The sequence below is a fragment of the Podarcis vaucheri genome (genome assembly GCF_965113315.1).
Source record: "Podarcis vaucheri genome assembly, chromosome: 8".
Lineage (NCBI taxonomy): Eukaryota > Metazoa > Chordata > Lepidosauria > Squamata > Lacertidae > Podarcis > Podarcis vaucheri.
Window position 1 is genome coordinate 44,450,451 of NC_138766.1, and position 17,414 is coordinate 44,467,864.

The following is a 17,414-nucleotide window of genomic DNA, read 5'->3' on the forward strand; positions in this document are numbered from 1 at the left end:
AGTCCCCTCACAGTATCTGCTTTATATACATTATTTACACAATGGGCTGCACATGATTGGCTAATTCTGGAATTCTACTGTAAGCCAATCAGGTTGTGGATTCACTTCTATCTGGAGCAGGATTGGGTGGTTCCCGCCAACCAATCATACTGCTGCATTGTTTTAGGACCAATCATACTGCTGCATTCTGAATCCTATTGTTCTAGGACCAATCAGACTGCTGCATTTTGGATCCTATTGTTCTAGGACCAATCAGACTGCTGCAGTTTGGATCCTATTCAACTCAGTACATAACACTGACATTCTCATCACAAGTGAGAAAAATAATCCCATGTTAAAATGCCTTCCCTTTTTTCCTGGATAACATTTGTCTGTATATAAAGCTGGGCGTTAGCTGATGAGATATTGGACAGTGGAATAAGTGATTCTATAGTTGGCATTAAAATGTTTTGGCTTTGGAGCATGCAATCCTAATTTAAAACCCTTCTTTTCTTTTCTTTTCCCGTAAAATTCTCAATGAGTAAGACTGAATAACTTTGATGGCTGCTGAAGACGGTTGTGTCTTCCTTTTTACTAAAAATTTGCTAGCCAGTTCTTAAGATATAGAAACAATATGTCTGGCCCTCTCCCATACTAAGCTTTCACAATTATCCAGTACCATTTGAATCTAGGAAAGCATGCAGGAGAGACCAACAACTAGGGATGTTGAGAAATTTAATCAGAAATGGAAACAGGAGTGGAAATTCCTGCAATTTTCATGGTTATCTGAGGTCAGGTCAGGAATGGAAACACGTAAGAGAACATGGGCAATATTCACAATCATTTTTAGTCCACAAATGTTATGTAAATAGTTACATTATTTCCGCTGTTTTGCTTCCATTGAAATACATTGAAATTAATTACACAAGTTTGGCCTTAGCAGATAGTGAAATAACATAGGTTTTAGCAGAAGCTGAAGTGTAGCAGGATGGAAACAGCATTGACTGCAATAATCCAACACCTAGATTATAGCTTCTGATTTAACACGTGAGTCCGCTGTGTTCAATGGAGTTTACATTGCATTGCGCATTGGATTGCAACCTAAATCACTGAGCTTCTGTTCTTTCTTTCAATGTGACAGAATACTGTGAAGATTAAAGGAAAGTTCATGACTTCCTAACTCTTTTTGTGAGAAGAATCACAGAAGTATACAGAAGAAACGAGAACTGGAAGGCATCCAGTGTCTTCCCCTTGAATATGATGCCCATTACCTAACATCCCAGACAGAGGCTTAAGTATAGCCCGGCTCCTACTCTTCAAAAGGAAGAGATTCTACAGACTTCCTAAGTAGCCTCTTTAATTGCTGTACCAATTGAACTGTTGAGAAACAATGAGTTCTTCCAGATGTGGACTCAATGTTGCAAGCAACTTCGGATATTGCAAGCGAGTCTTTGGCAACATTTTAAAAAACCCTACTTATCAGATATTCCATAGGAAGGGTAAATATGGATTAAATGGGGGGGGGGGGGGAAATACAGACTAGCATTCTGTTGCTGACGATGTCATGTGGGAACAGCAACAAATTTGCATGAGCAGTACCAATTCCATAATCTATACATGTCTGGAAGCATAATACAGTGGTACCTCAGGTTACATACGCTTCAGGTTACATACACTTCAGGTTACAGACTCCGCTAACCCATAAATATTACCTCGGGTTAAGAACTTTGCTTTAGGATGAGAACAGAAATCGTGCTCCGGCGGCACGGCAGCAGTGGGAGGCCCCATTAGCTAAAGTGGTGCTTCAGGTTAAGAACAGACCTCCGAAATGAATTAAGTACTTAACCAGAGGTACCACTGTATTTTGAAAACCCAGGATATTTGGTATAGTCTTATATATATATATAAAGTATGGAAAAAAGTGGCCAGCTATAAACTATGTAAACCTTTCTTTTTCAAGAAGGATTGAAAAAATCGCTTGGATGCTTCACATGGCCAAACCTGGAAACAAAAGGAGTGATGAGAGATTACTGAAATTTAATGCTGCATCAGAATTCTCTACCATGAGTGTGCTGCTGTGTGTGGAACAGTAACTTCTTCCATAGCATGTGGCGCAGGGCTTTACTTATATTACTAGAAATAAAACAATATATAATCATGGGTGGGCCAGTAGGCACAGCCTATATAGTGGACAGTGAGAGATTTCATTCATTTGTTTAGACCAGCAAACTGAAAGTTGTCTTAATTGGATTTGAATTCATGTTGGTCTCAAGGTGCTTGGGAAACCCTGAGGAATAAGATATTGTTAGCAGAGAGATAGCAATAAAACTCAGCTCCTTATGGTGCCAATTTGTTTATATCTCATAAAAGGCATCCCAAGTGAGCTGAAAACATACATTAGTTGTCTTTGGAGAGATGCTCAGAGCATTTTTTAAAGTTACATCTCTATTATGTGAATGCAGTTAAGTGTTAAGCAGTTAATGTGGCAGCATCTTTAATCAGTTATTTTAAAAATTATTCCCTTCTGTTGGTTAGTTAAGCACATAGCCGTCTGAACATCTAGCTAATTATATATTATTGTCATTGCTATTACTACTACAACTCACTCTCTGCTTCTACTTCCCCAGATTACTGAAGGCAGCTGCTTATACCAGATAATTAGTTCACAGTGGAAACTGTTTAGATTTAACAACTAGTCCCTAGAGAAAACGATAAAAACATGCTACAATTTACACGATCCATCAGATACCATATAAAATAAAGGTTTTTTAAACACTTGTTATTAAAACAAACTGTTACCATTAATAGTGCATAAGATATAGGTTGCCTCATTAGACAAAGTTTAGTATAACACACCCACACCCCTTTAAAACCCATAACAGAAAGATACAATGGATAGACTAGAGATGCTGACAAAGCAATAATGCCAGAATAAGTAAATAATACTAATATAACCAAGCAGCCCCTCCCAGTGTATCAATCTCTCCAGTTCCGTCCTATACATGTCTACTCAGAAATAATCCTCACTGACTTCAATGGAAGTTGCTTCCATCACAAGTAGGTGTGCATAAGATTGCAGCCTTACAGTTAAATCCTAATCATATCTATTAAGAAGGTAAGGCCTACTGAATTCACTTGTGCTTACTCCCTGTTAGGAGTAGGGCCAAATGTGATATGAATGGTGATATGGCAAGGGAAGAATGAAAGCTAACCATCCTGAGACCTGCAGATATAGGGCGGTATATAAATCCAATAAATAAAATAATAATAATTGGAACCCTCTCATCACTTGCTCCCATCTGATGCAATGGCATAATATAATGCCTGTAAAAGTGGTGACATAAGGATAAACACTCTCACTGGAGACCATAGGCAGTCACAGACAGCCACCCACCCCTCATCTCTCCTCATAGCCAAATCAGAAAATAGGATTCTTGCTAACTCTATAGCCAATCATGGTATACAACAAGACTCAGTCAAGTGACAGATGCATCTTCTATCAAGGAATAGGATGACACCACTCTTTTCTCATTTGCATAGAACCCAGAGTACATTAGTGGGTAATTATGAAAAAAGACACTTTCTCCAAACTGCCAAGGTTCACAACGAAGTGGAAAGTGTAAACACTTGTTTTCTCAAAACCCATACAGGTGTCCTATCTCAGGATTCCAGTGAAGCCTTGAAACAGGAGTTGAATTGAGGGATGGGACAGATGCCCCCATGGCCAGTGGAGGTCATTCCCCTTCCTGGCTCCTCATGGAGCTTCTTCCTCTCAGGGTTCTAGTAGGATCTTGGGAAGGGCTGGAGGGCTCTGTAAAAGGACTGGTCAGTCTCTCTCTTGCCTCATGTACAGATTGTTGAACTTTAGGCTAGTGATTGCTGTACCAGCATTAACTCTGGTTTAGCAGCTACCTGTGCTACCAGTACCATGGGATTACCAGTCACGATGGTGACTGGAAGTTTCCCTGTTGGTATTCATGGGTGTAGCCAGGTGTTTTTTTTTTGGGGGGGGGCAGGCCTTAGGTTGAGTGGGGCAGAACCTCAGTTAAGTATTTTTATTTATTTACTTGATGGGGCGACAGCTGCCCCCCATCCCCCTTGGCTACGCTCATGTTGGCATTATAGTAAATACTACAGTCTAGCAAAGTACCTAACACTGCAGCTAAGCAGGTGACGAAACTGGAGAAACCTGGAATGACTCAAAGACCAACCCCCCCCCCCAAGTAATCTGTGCTTTATGGAAACCAGGGCAGTGGGCAGTCAGAGGTAAATGACAAGGTCAAAGGGATGAGCCAGGGAAGTGCTGTGAGCAACTAATAATAATAATAAGCTTGTATTTATATCCCACCCTCCCCAGGCTCAGGGGGGCTAACATCAGATATATAACTTTAGTATAAAATCAAACAATAATTAAATTAACTCCTAAAAACAGGTCAAAATCTAATTAAAGTCTAATTAAAGTCTAATCTGGGGGAAAGTTACACTGCACAAGTGAGGTATGGAAAAGTTGTTAGCTGTTCAGACGGAGACAATCTTACAGGAGTTTTTTCCCCTCCCTCAAGAAAACACTACATGATGTAGACAAGCTAATACTGATTAACAATAAAAGCAAAATGGAAGATAAGCCAAGGTCATTGGTGACTTTGAGTGTGGTGATACTATTCACAAATGGAAAATAATACTCCATAAAAATAATAATTGTTTTGCTTGATCAGACCTAGGCTACCATTTTGTCTCAAACAGAGACCAGACAGATGCCCACAAGTGTGATATGATGGCAATAGCCATCAGATATTGCTTGATCCTAGCATCTGGTAATCCAGTGGCAAATTGTTCAGTATTCTGCTACATCATGGCCAACAGCCATTGATATGTCTGTCCTCCATGAATTTATCTTATCCTTTTTTAAAGCCATTATATTATAAATAATAAATCACCTATATGGATTATTTATAAAGACATTTAAGCTAGTGCTGCTTGCCACATTTTGTGGCAATGAATTCCATAAGTTAATTATGCAATGTGTTGATGGAAGGTGAAGTCTTGATACTATTGCTCTTGGTAATAGCATTAGCAGCAGCTTTCTCCTGTGAAACAAGTACTAAAGAAAACCCCTCCATTAAGACTGAGTTTTAAGGTTTCTACATTACTTTCGAAGGGAAAATTGAAGTTTAATCTCTTCTTTTAAAATGTCACAATTTATATAAATAATACTCAGTTTATTACATAGCTAGATTTAGTGTTCACACTAATCACTGCATTGTATTCAACAATGCCATTTCTCACTGGGGCACTCAAAAGTAGGGTTAAATGAATATATTCATGAAACCAACAATAGTAATGTTAGGCCTTTACACTTTCTGCATACTCTGTTCAGTTTTTCCAGCTAACTGTCTGACAAGAACAATGCATATTATGCAATAACAATAATGAAGTGTTGCTGATTGTAAGAAATAAATGGACCCGGTGCACGCAACAAAAGAGAACGCTCAATGCTGCGTGCTCAGTATATAAAACCCTTGGTCCGTCCCACAAATTGGCAACATCAAAATTACCCCAGTAACTCAAACAGCCCAATCACTGCTATGGCCATCTATACGATCCGCCCTGCAACAGAGGGGTGGCCTGTCAGACCCCACCACAACACGTGCTCTCCATGAAGGAGAACACACTTTTAAAGAAAGAAATGAACCCCATACTGGAATTAAATAGGCCACATCTTTGTGCAGGGAACCTGTGGCCGGTGAGGCCCAAAGCATGGGAAGAGACAACAAACCTACAAGACAAACATATTGGGTTTGAATAGACCACAACTTTATTTATTACAGAGACAGGTGCCGACTGCTAGGGGCCAAGGCAGTTTTGGCCCCCCAAATATATATATATATTTGAGAGGGCTGGGCCCTTTCACTGTTCCGAGGATGTCATGCAACATTGCGTCCCCACTCCCCAATCCTTTGGAGAAGCTGGCACCTCTGATTACAGATGTAAGTAGGCTTTAGTGAAAGCATTTGGTATGTATCCTGAATCAATCAGACTGCTGCTTGATTATTTTGCAGGGTTGATCCTGAGTTATGGATCTCCCTATGACATACATCAAATAGGGGCAATCCCTCCAGGAGATCCTAGACTAAGGATCCAACCCAATGCCTTATCTGCCAACAAGTTGTGACTATTATGGGGTAGGCAAAACCTCCAGATGGGCCTAATTTGTCTGCAGGCAATTTCCTCCCTGGCTCCAAATATGGTGAGCAAATATTTACATAGGAAGGTCTTACACAGCGCCTGCCTGCACATCTTCAGCTCCTCTGACTTTACCTCTGCTTGGGAGGCATTTGTGATTTATATGATCAAACAATCTCATGGCTGGCACAGTTCCACTAAATATGAGGGTTGTTGTTTTTTTGCAACATTTATGAATATTGGGTATAAATAGTAGAAATATGACCCCTATATTGCCCTATGGAATATATTTTACACGATTCATGCTTTTTAAGATTTCTATTATGATGATTCTTATTTTATTATCTTTTAATTTTATTCTTCCTATTTTTATGACTGTTTTTAAATACCGTATTTTTTCGTCCCATAGGACGCACCTAGTTTTTTTGGGGGGAAATAAAGGAATTCCCCCCCTTTATTTCCCCCCAAAAACCAGGTCAGGGAATCCAAACCAGGTCAGGGAACAGCGGGATAGCGGCGCTCCGCCTCCCCGCTGTCCCCCGAGCTTGTGGGGCTGGCGCTGGGGAGAAGCGCGCTTCTCCCTAGCGCCAGCTTCCAAACCAGGTCTGGGAACAGCGGGATGGCGGCGCTGCGCCTCCTCACTGTCCCCCGAGCTTGTGGGGCTGCCCAATGTCTGCCCGAAGCGCGGGGCGCTCTGCTTCAGCGCTCCCCGCACTCCGTGCAGCAGGCTACTATCCGCAGCCTAGGGAGCCCTGCGGGAATTCCCGCGGGCTCCCCAGGCTTGCTGATAGCTTCCTGAAGCCTGGAGAGCGAGAGGGGTCGGTGCGCACCGACTCCCTCGCTCTCCAAGCTTCAGCAAAAGCCTACATTCACCCCATAGGACGCACACAGATTTCCCCTTCATTTTTGGAGGGGGAAAAGTGTGTCCTATAGGGCGAAAAATACGGTACATATATGGTGAACCTACAGAATCAGCAGTTTGCTCAATCAGCCCTTTGGAACTTTATTCTCTATTAGGACCACTTACATTTAAGGAAAGGGCTAGTGCTGTGATGTTTTTATTGTAGCCATCTGTATGTGATCTTTTATATGCATATATTGTATATGTGTATGTGTGTATATATATATATATATATATATATATATATATATATATATATATATGCTTTCGTAGATTTTCACGGGTACAGGAATGCAGGTTTTGGTGTCTTCGGGTGTCTTCCCGTGTAAGAGTCGGGGTGTCTGTGCGACGTTTCGACGAGGTCTCACTCGTCATCTTCAGGCTGGTGCTTTCGGCTTCTTGTTACTGGAACAGAGCAGAGTCTGGTGTTTGAGTTCCTATAAATACTGTTGAGGGGTGTGGTGTATAGCCTCCAACGTTCTGGGCAAAGAGGAAGTTCCTAGATTAGTGTGCCTTTTCTTCTTTTGTTCCTTAATTACTTGAGGGATATCTTGGGTGATTTCATGAGTGATATTCAGAATATCACTGGGTGGGTCATTAAGTGTAGATTAGTTGCTAAAGCTTTCGTGTCTTGACCTCTTGAGCTTGTGAAGAGTTTTTCTGAGAAGATGGCTGTGCTGCATTTAGTTGTGCTCTGGCTTGGCTTCGTGTATAGGGGCGAGCTATGGTTTTGTGCCTTGTGCCAGCCAGATCTGTGTAGGGATTGCAGGGGGGTGCAGCATCCAGAGGTGCCACTATAGTTTGGCTACTGGATGGAGTCTGTAATATGTCTGTGGAGAGGGTCTGGGTTTGGGTCTGGTGTGGTTGATTGGTGACGGCGTTCTGTGTGCCTCTGGTTCTGGTGTCGGTTTTTGTGGGGAGGGCTAATTTCCAGATGTCTGGCAGGCGGGACGTGTCGTCACGCTTGTTCATGTTGTGAGGGTGTTTCTCTATCTCGATGGCTTCCATGATTATTCTCTTGTGGTGATGTTCCATGTTAAAGAGCAATTTGGAATCTGCAAAATTAATTTCATGTCCTGTTTCTTTCATGTGTTGGAAAAGAGAGGAAGTTTTTTCTTCTTTTTTGACGGCATTCTTGTGTTCTGCGATACGTGCATTTATTCGTCTGTTTGTTTGTCCAATGTACGTGGCTGGGCAGACTTTGCAGGGTATTTCATAGACCCCTTGGTTTTCCAGCTGGATTTTGTCTTTTGGGTTTCTGAGGATATTGGCTATTTTTTGGTTGGTGCAGAAGGCTGTTTTGATATTGTGTTTATGGAGGATTTTGCTGATTTTGTCTGTAGTGCCCTTGATATAAGGAAGGAGGGCCATGCCATTGTTTTCTTCTGTGTCTTGGTTTTTGGGGGGTGTTTCTTTTTGGATTAGCTTCGTAACCCTGTTTTTCTGGTATCCATTGGCGATTAACACATTTGAGAGATTCTGTAACTCAGTTGTCAAGTGGTCTTTGTCAGCCAGGCGTTTGGTTCTGGAGATGAGAGTCTTGGCTACGGAGTTTATTTGTGCAGGGTGGTGGTGTGATTGTGCATGTAAGTAGCGGTTGGTGTGTGTTTTTTTCCGGTAGATAGTGTGTCCTAGGGAGCCATCAGGTTTTTTGTAGATTAGGACGTCAAGAAAGGGGAGTTGGTTGTTGTCTTCTATTTCCATAGTGAATTGTATTTTGGGGTGTAGGCTGTTGAGATGTGTGAGGAAGCTATCTAGTTTTTCTTTCCCGTGTGGCCAAATTACAAAGGTGTCGTCAACATATCTGAGCCAAAGTTTGGGTTTGTGTTCTGACTTGTCTAAAGCATTGGTTTCAAAGTGTTCCATGTACAAATTTGCGATGACCGGTGAGAGGGGTGATCCCATAGGTGCTCCTTCTATCTGTTTGTATCTTTGTCCATTGTGGATGAAGTACGTGTTGGTTAGGCAGTGGTTGGTCAGGTCCAGGATGTATTTGGGGGGGTTGTATTTGTTTTGAATGGCTGTCAAGGCTTCATTAATGGGCACTTGAGTGAAGAGAGATACAACATCGAAGCTCACAAGTAGGTCATCGGGATGTAGGTATTGTTTCTTTATTGTTTCTATGAACTGGAAGGAGTTAGTAACGTGTGAAGCGATGGATTCTGCATAGGGCTGAACTTTGGCTCAGATATGTTGACGACACCTTTGTAATTTGGCCACACGGGAAAGAAAAACTAGATAGCTTCCTCACACATCTCAACAGCCTACACCCCAAAATACAATTCACTATGGAAATAGAAGACAACAACCAACTCCCCTTTCTTGACGTCCTAATCTACAAAAAACTTGATGGCTCCCTAGGACACACTATCTACCGGAAAAAAACACACACCAACCGCTACTTACATGCACAATCACACCACCACCCTGCACAAATAAACTCCGTAGCCAAGACTCTCATCTCCAGAACCAAACGCCTGGCTGACAAAGACCACTTGACAACTGAGTTACAGAATCTCTCAAATGTGTTAATCGCCAATGGATACCAGAAAAACAGGGTTACGAAGCTAATCCAAAAAGAAACACCCCCCAAAAACCAAGACACAGAAGAAAACAATGGCATGGCCCTCCTTCCTTATATCAAGGGCACTACAGACAAAATCAGCAAAATCCTCCATAAACACAATATCAAAACAGCCTTCTGCACCAACCAAAAAATAGCCAATATCCTCAGAAACCCAAAAGACAAAATCCAGCTGGAAAACCAAGGGGTCTATGAAATACCCTGCAAAGTCTGCCCAGCCACGTACATTGGACAAACAAACAGATGAATAAATGCACGTATCGCAGAACACAAGAATGCCGTCAAAAAAGAAGAAAAAACTTCCTCTCTTTTCCAACACATGAAAGAAACAGGACATGAAATTAATTTTGCAGATTCCAAATTGCTCTTTAACATGGAACATCACCACAAGAGAATAATCATGGAAGCCATCGAGATAGAGAAACACCCTCACAACATGAACAAGCGTGACGACACGTCCCGCCTGCCAGACATCTGGAAATTAGCCCTCCCCACAAAAACCGACACCAGAACCAGAGGCACACAGAACGCCGTCACCAATCAACCACACCAGACCCAAACCCAGACCCTCTCCACAGACATATTACAGACTCCATCCAGTAGCCAAACTATAGTGGCACCTCTGGATGCTGCACCCCCCTGCAATCCCTACACAGATCTGGCTGGCACAAGGCACAAAACCATAGCTCGCCCCTATACACGAAGCCAAGCCAGAGCACAACTAAATGCAGCACAGCCATCTTCTCAGAAAAACTCTTCACAAGCTCAAGAGGTCAAGACACGAAAGCTTTAGCAACTAATCTACACTTAATGACCCACCCAGTGATATTCTGAATATCACTCATGAAATCACCCAAGATATCCCTCAAGTAATTAAGGAACAAAAGAAGAAAAGGCACACTAATCTAGGAACTTCCTCTTTGCCCAGAACGTTGGAGGCTATACACCACACCCCTCAACAGTATTTATAGGAACTCAAACACCAGACTCTGCTCTGTTCCAGTAACAAGAAGCCGAAAGCACCAGCCTGAAGATGACGAGTGAGACCTCGTCGAAACGTCGCACAGACACCCCGACTCTTACACGGGAAGACACCCGAAGACACCAAAACCTGCATATATATATATATATATATATATATGCATATATGCTTATATTTTAATTGTACTATTAATGTCCTGCCTTGTTTATAACTGCCCATTCTTCAAATACAGTGGTACCTCGGGTTAAGTACTTAATTCGTTCCGGAGGTCCGTTCTCAACCTGAAACTGTTCTTAACCTGAAGTACCACTTTAGCTAATGGGGCCTCCTGCTGCCGCTGCGCTGCCGGAGCACAATTTCTGTTCTCATCCTGAAGCAAAGTTCTTAACCCGAGGTACTATTTCTGGGTTAGCGGAGTCTGTAACCTGAAGCGTATGTAACCTGAAGCGTATGTAACCCGAGGTACCACTGCATTGGAATCCCCTTCTTTTCCCAATTAATAAAACATTAAATAAAATAAAACAAAATAATAACTTGAACCATAACAACAGCTATCCTAGTAATGAGAAGAGCTGTTTGACAACTCACAATTCCCGTGAGGTTAGCTTGACTGTCCTGCCGCAATATGCCTGAGTCTTCAGCTCAATTCTAGCCAGTCCTATTTGGCCAAGCCTTCCTGCACCACAAGGAGAAACGATGCTTCCCAATGGGCCATCCCTGAGGAAATCACACTATCTCTTGCTATCTATTATCATTTAAGTAGGGCTCCCTTCTCCCATTGAACTGGTGGGCAACATTCATTGAACTCAGAAGTTGGAACCAATAGTTGTGACAGCATAGATTAGGCAAATTAATTTCTCCCTCTCCAGAACAGTGTCCTGAAGAAAGTACAAAAGTTGCCCACCATGGCCAATCAGTAAAAGCGTGAAAAGATCCCTTCCCGGACTTTCTAAGAGTCCAGGGGACTTACAACTGATAACAGGAGTGGTGGGTGAGACAATATGCCTCTTTGGCTCAAACTGAGGAAAGGTAGTGGCAGGAAACCCATTTAGGTAGACCCTGTCACTATTTCTCACTCAACTTCCCACATTGATCAAGCCCCAGACATCTGTGCTGCATTTCTCCCTTTATACAAAGGATATCATTAGTGAGTAGTGCACCTGACATTAGCTTCCATAAAAAGCAAGGAAATCTCATTAATTTCAAATGGACACACTTTGAAGTACAGTAAGTGTACTTAAGTAAATATTTAAACCACCTTCATGGATGGTAATCCCCACATTTCAATGGGGATTAATTCTGAACAAACAGTATTACAGTGCAATCCATTACATCTTTACTCAGATGTCTCAGTTCTCAGTGTGTTCAGTAGGGACTACTATTTAGTGCAGATGTGGGGAGCCAAATGTCATTTCATCCAGACCTTGGCACCCTCTCCAATTCACACTCTTTCCAGCCACCTAAATCTGCAATCCAAGGGTAGAGCAGCTGGGAATGCTGTTGAGAGTGGGGAGCACACCCCTGCCTCTCATCCTTGACTGCTTCCTCTTCAGCTGCAGCACCATGGAAGCCCAAGACTGCATGGGAACCTTTCAGGGAGCCCAAATCTGGATAATTATTCGGACCAGTTCTGATCCTTTTTTAAAAGTTGCACTTGTGTGTGAAGACATGGCAACTGGAGATTGGATTCATTAATGATCTGTTAACTGAGAACTAATTTCCTGAATATGAAACAGACCATTTTTATATGATACAGAATGGAATGTACACATCTGGAAAGCTTCAGCATGTGTAAGAACCTTGCAATCTGTACACAAGTTGTTTCTTGAGTTGAACAGCAACTCTGAGAATATAAAGTTGGAACTACAACACATGCCTTACTGAAAGATGTTTGTGGAGCAAACAAGCACAAAAAATTATGTAGGTTTACAGTCCCTATTATGTATATTCTCTCTAACAGGCATTTAACCACACAAGTACATTATCAGTGTACTACCAATGAAATGGGATTACACAAAAAGGTTCCATGAAATGAAATAGGACTACACAAGGGTTTATTTTATTTTTTTATATACTCAGGGGACTTGAGTGCATAATAGGTACGTAACTTCATAAATTAAAATAAAAAAGAAACTGAAATACACATAAAAACTGCTTGGCAAAGACTGTGCTTGCAGAAGGCTGGTAACAACTGTGTGTACGTATACAGGAAAAGAAGGGAGACAGGCATGGGGAAGAGTCTCTGACTTTGAATCAAGTCTATGGTTGATAGCAGATGCAGAATGTTCCCGCTTCAGTTGGAAACCACCCCCTTTCCCCAACAACAAGGAAATAGAGGAGGTGGAGGTACACTTTAGCACTCTTTTGGAAATTCCACTGTATGCAGTACGGGCACCTTTTTTTGGTTGTTAAAAAGTGTGGCACTTAATGTAACAACATCATGGTGAGTACCGGCACCTATTTTTCTAAGAAAAAAAGCACTGAAAAAGAAACTGAAATACACATAAAAACTGCTTGGCGAAGACTGTGCTTGCAGAAGGCTGGTAACAACTGTGTGTACGTATACAGGAAAAGAAGGGAGACAGGCATGGGGAAGAGTCTCTGACTTTGAATCAAGTCAATGGTTGATAGCAGATGCAGTTCTCAGAAACAATATCTCTCTCTCAAAAGTTAGGGGAAAAGCAAGTTCAAGGACTATTTCATATAACAAGATTGATATAGGGCAAAGGTACGGTAAAAGAGGAAATGAGTCTGCAAGCATATAGCTCACTGTCATTTTGCCACGTGACCAAGAGCATTTCCAGATTATCACTGTTTGCAGGTAGGACTCAATCACATATCAGCAAATGAAGTTTCTGCAATTGAAGTTGATTGGGAGCTCTTACATGAAAGTTCTGGTTTTTTTGTGATAAGAAAATGCATTGGAAAGTGTGGAATAACATTTGCTTGTGTTCTGCTGAGAGAAGAGTTGTTGTTTTTTTTAATTCGGACAAGACAAAGAGCACACTTTAATCCTTGATAGACAGATTTATATACGGGCAGGATGAGAAAAACCACAAACAAACAAGGACCAAATAGAAAATTAAAAGCAAAAGACAGACAGTTTACATCTCTGTCAAAAGCAACAATGGACAGACACCTGTAATGGCCAGAATATAGCACCTTTTGTGCTGAAGTTTGTAGAGTAGAATTTCCAAGCTCCTTTCACATCTTATGAACATAAACTAGGTACCAGTGCTATGAAACCCTCCTAAGAGCTGTCAGTGACTAAGCAAGAAATTAGCAACTTATCAGCTGGTATCTTAAAAAGATAACAATTGCAGCTGGCTAATTAAAGTGTTCTAGGGCATGTGATAAGCCACTGCTGTACACCACAAACTCCTCACAATACAAAGTTCTTCTGCATTTCCATTACAGTTTCATGTAAAACCGTCCCTGAAACAAATCAGAATGCATTTTCAATGTCGTTGAATTTCTCTGCAAACAAATCAGGAGGAACAACAAATAAACAGGTAATCTGGAAACAACCCAGTTCTGTGTAAATTCACCTAACCCACATTCCAACATTCAGATGCACTTGTGTGAATGTAATTTTGAATGCAGATTTTGAATAGTGTTTTGGCATGACTTTCAGAAGCTACCAGGGCCATTTTGAAAACCTGTATGTCACCAGCATTTAGAGATGAAATGCAACTTACTTGTTGGAAGTTTGGTGTACTACAAAATGGTAAAGTTGTACAGTAATCCAATGAGACAATGTTTACACAGCTCCTTTCCATTCAGCTTGAGGTGAGCTCAGAAGAGCATCTGCATGTAGAAAAATTGGATGGATAAGCTTTCCTGTTTCTGATTTAGGTTTCTTTTTAAAAATCCAAATCTGGAACCGCTTCTGGCTCCCTGCAAGTAATGGACACATGATAGGAGAACATGAATCATGTATACAGTTAACATTTTAAATGGTCAGCATAATTTCCATTTGTTATTGTTATTGTTTACAGAGCACCAATATAAATGTTGTTGCATCAAAATGCAAGGAAATTTGGCATAGGGTAGATGTGTCATTCTTGGAAACAACTGTCACCCACAAAGCACTTTTAAACATTAACTGAACACATTGTTTTGAATTACATTACAGTTATTTCAGTTTTTAAATGTAAGTACTGTAACAGATGGAAGGTCTATGTTTGTTGTGGTTGCTACTTCAGTAATGGACCATTTGGCCTAGGTGCTGTGTAGGGAAACAGAAAAGCATGAGAGTCATTATCTTGGAGGATAAACTATTAAGCTATGCTGCTGTTCCTCACACCCACACATTAGTTTTATCTTCATAGAGTTTTGGCTCTTTGGGACATGGATTAAGTTTATATGATTGAAAGTGCTATATAACACTTCCCTGTTTTGGTTTTAGAAAATCGAGCACTTAACTTTAAAGAGGTAAAATCCATTCCTGATCCAGTCACAACCTTCCTTGAGAATACCCCAGGCAAGACATTTTTCAAGAATCTGACATGGTTCACTGAAAGCATCAAATGATCCCTATAAATTATCTTGTCTTGACCCAATTTCAGCTTAGTTTTTGTGAGCTTTCATTGCGAGTGTTTGAGCGCTTGTGTCTAAGTTATCAAAAGAAGAGCTGAAAAAACAAGTGGATCCCTCTCCTTTTTATCTTACTCTCCTGTAGTGAAAACCCATTTCCTTTAAGGAGAGGGATTATCGAGTGTCAATAAGGGTGCGTTAAAGTTAGTGAAGGTATTGCTGAGTCTCTTGTTAACTGGAAATAGTAATCCTGAGAGCGTAATTTCCTACCAGGACATGAAATTTGTAGCTCATTTGGTCTCTCAAACAGAGCTGGTAATAGTACAGCAGAAATTACAAATCCCATGCTCTCTGGCTGTCATGCTAGGGAATATGGGACTGTAGCTTTCTCAGACTATCCCTTCTTGAAGGGAAATATATTCTGTGGGTGCTTTGCTTGTTTGTTTCAAAGGATCTGCAGGAGCAGCAGGAAGGCTAGCTAGTGGCAGGTGCAGGACTTAGACCTGAACTGCAACTCTAGGGCTCACTCTTACTGTGATTAGGCTTTTTTAACTAGGAGTGCACTTTTGCCATCAAACCCAAGACAAAGATCTGTCCCATAACTAGAGCCCAGCAGCAGCTGTAGGGAACTGTGGAAGGACAGTGAAGACTGCAGTAATTGCATCCCCCTTTGGTCTTTTGTAAGCTTTTCCCAAGCCTTCAGGTCAGAGCTGTATAAAACTGCAGATCAGCACCAAATGCAAGCAGGAGAAAATGTAACACTTTTCCATGTAACACTTTGCCATTTGTGCAAAATGGTAGTTTTTTATCTTCTGCATCAGATCTTATCCTTGAAAATCAGGGAGACAAAAAGTTTGCCTGACATCTCTCAGACTCCAGGTTTAGCACCTACAATGGGTCTGAATCCCAACTCCCAGTGTATTCCAGAATCAGTTTTGGGGTTACTTTTAATGGGGTTATAATTCTGCTCTACTCCTCTGGTTAATATAATTTTAACAGATTCTCCCTGGGTGGAATCTACCACTGAAGCATGTTCAGGATGTGCAAGAGCCTTAGCAACAAGCTTCACCACAAAATAGGGAACAAGACAGTGTAAAGAAAAATGAGTTTGGTTTATAACAGTTTGCAAAAAGAAGAAGCCAAGCATGGTTTAGATATAACATATTTAACATTAACTTTTGAATTTCAATATATCATCAGTTAATCAGTTAGAAGTCCTTTTCCTGGGCCTGAAGCTCAAAGGAAACCTCAGATTTAGACACTTGTTAATTTGTTGCATTTGATAAATTTCATAAATTATGCACTGAGCCCAAATGTGACACTCTCTTAAAGCACAGAGCTGCAGATTGAAGTAAATTAGAGGTGTAATTTGGTAAAAGACATATTTTTTGTCCATTTATGTAGATTTGGTCCAATCATCACCATCATCACCATCCTATTTATTGAATTTATATACCACCGTTCATTTGAGAATCACAGAGTGGTTTGCAGTATAAAAACACAAAGAGGTTTTTATATTCATAAATACTAATACTAATACACAGGGCCCAGTAATAGATGGTGATTGATATTCCCCTCAGAACAACTGATTATGTAAACAAACCACTCTCTCTTTTTTGTGTGTGCCTTATTTTGTTATTGAGTGTCATAATTTTAATTTTTTTATGGTGGCTAGGGGCCACAAAAGCTGAAAATGGGTCAGGCCTCTCTGGGCCTCTGAGAGGGCCTGTGAAATACTCCTAAATTTATGTTACTCTAGCTCTGTCCGGGCTCAGGAGTCCAGATTCTCTCACACATTTTCTCTGAAGTATTTTACTTGAGGCTTCGGGATCATTCTCTTCACAAGTTGGAACCTTCTCCTTCAGAGTCCTTTTTCTCCCCCTTTCTCCCCCCAATCTTTCATTTCACTAGCCCAGTTGGCAATTGTTGACTCAAGCTGTTGCTTAGCAACTTGGCTAGGGAAAAGTAGGGAGCCTTCAAAAGGGAGGGAATGGCAGCCCTGTGGTGAATAACAAATTGCACACTGAGAAAATATTCAGCTGCTGATGTCTGTCAGCTTCCTTCTCTTTCACCACTTGCGTATAGGTGTGTGTGTTCATACAAACATTAAAAGGTCTGTGAGGGGAATGTTTAAATTCATCGGAAGACTTGCAGGTGCCGGTAGGGGCTTATCATGGAGGACACAAACGGCAGCGTGTTAACATACCGTCATAAACAGTGTTCTCTAACTGCAATGGGAATAGCCACTA

The 17,414-nt window shown here is 41.2% G+C and overlaps 1 long non-coding RNA gene across 4 annotated transcripts; it reads right to left on the bottom strand.

Annotated features, from left to right (window-relative positions):
* Positions 1-334: 334 nt before the first annotated feature.
* On the bottom strand, positions 335-17,090 carry LOC309539110. Of its 4 annotated transcripts, none has more exons than XR_014222692.1 (4): positions 16,982-17,090; positions 14,328-14,526; positions 1,926-1,980; positions 335-1,124 (listed from the first exon to the last, which is right to left on the bottom strand). It is a non-coding gene; the product is annotated as an uncharacterized lncRNA (long non-coding RNA). The 4 variants fall into 4 exon arrangements; XR_014222693.1 differs by lacking the exons at positions 335-1,124; positions 1,926-1,980 and adding exons at positions 12,657-13,121; positions 13,281-14,064; XR_014222694.1 differs by lacking the exons at positions 335-1,124; positions 1,926-1,980 and adding an exon at positions 12,659-13,121 and having other exon boundaries at positions 13,281-14,526.
* Positions 17,091-17,414: the final 324 nt, after the last annotated feature.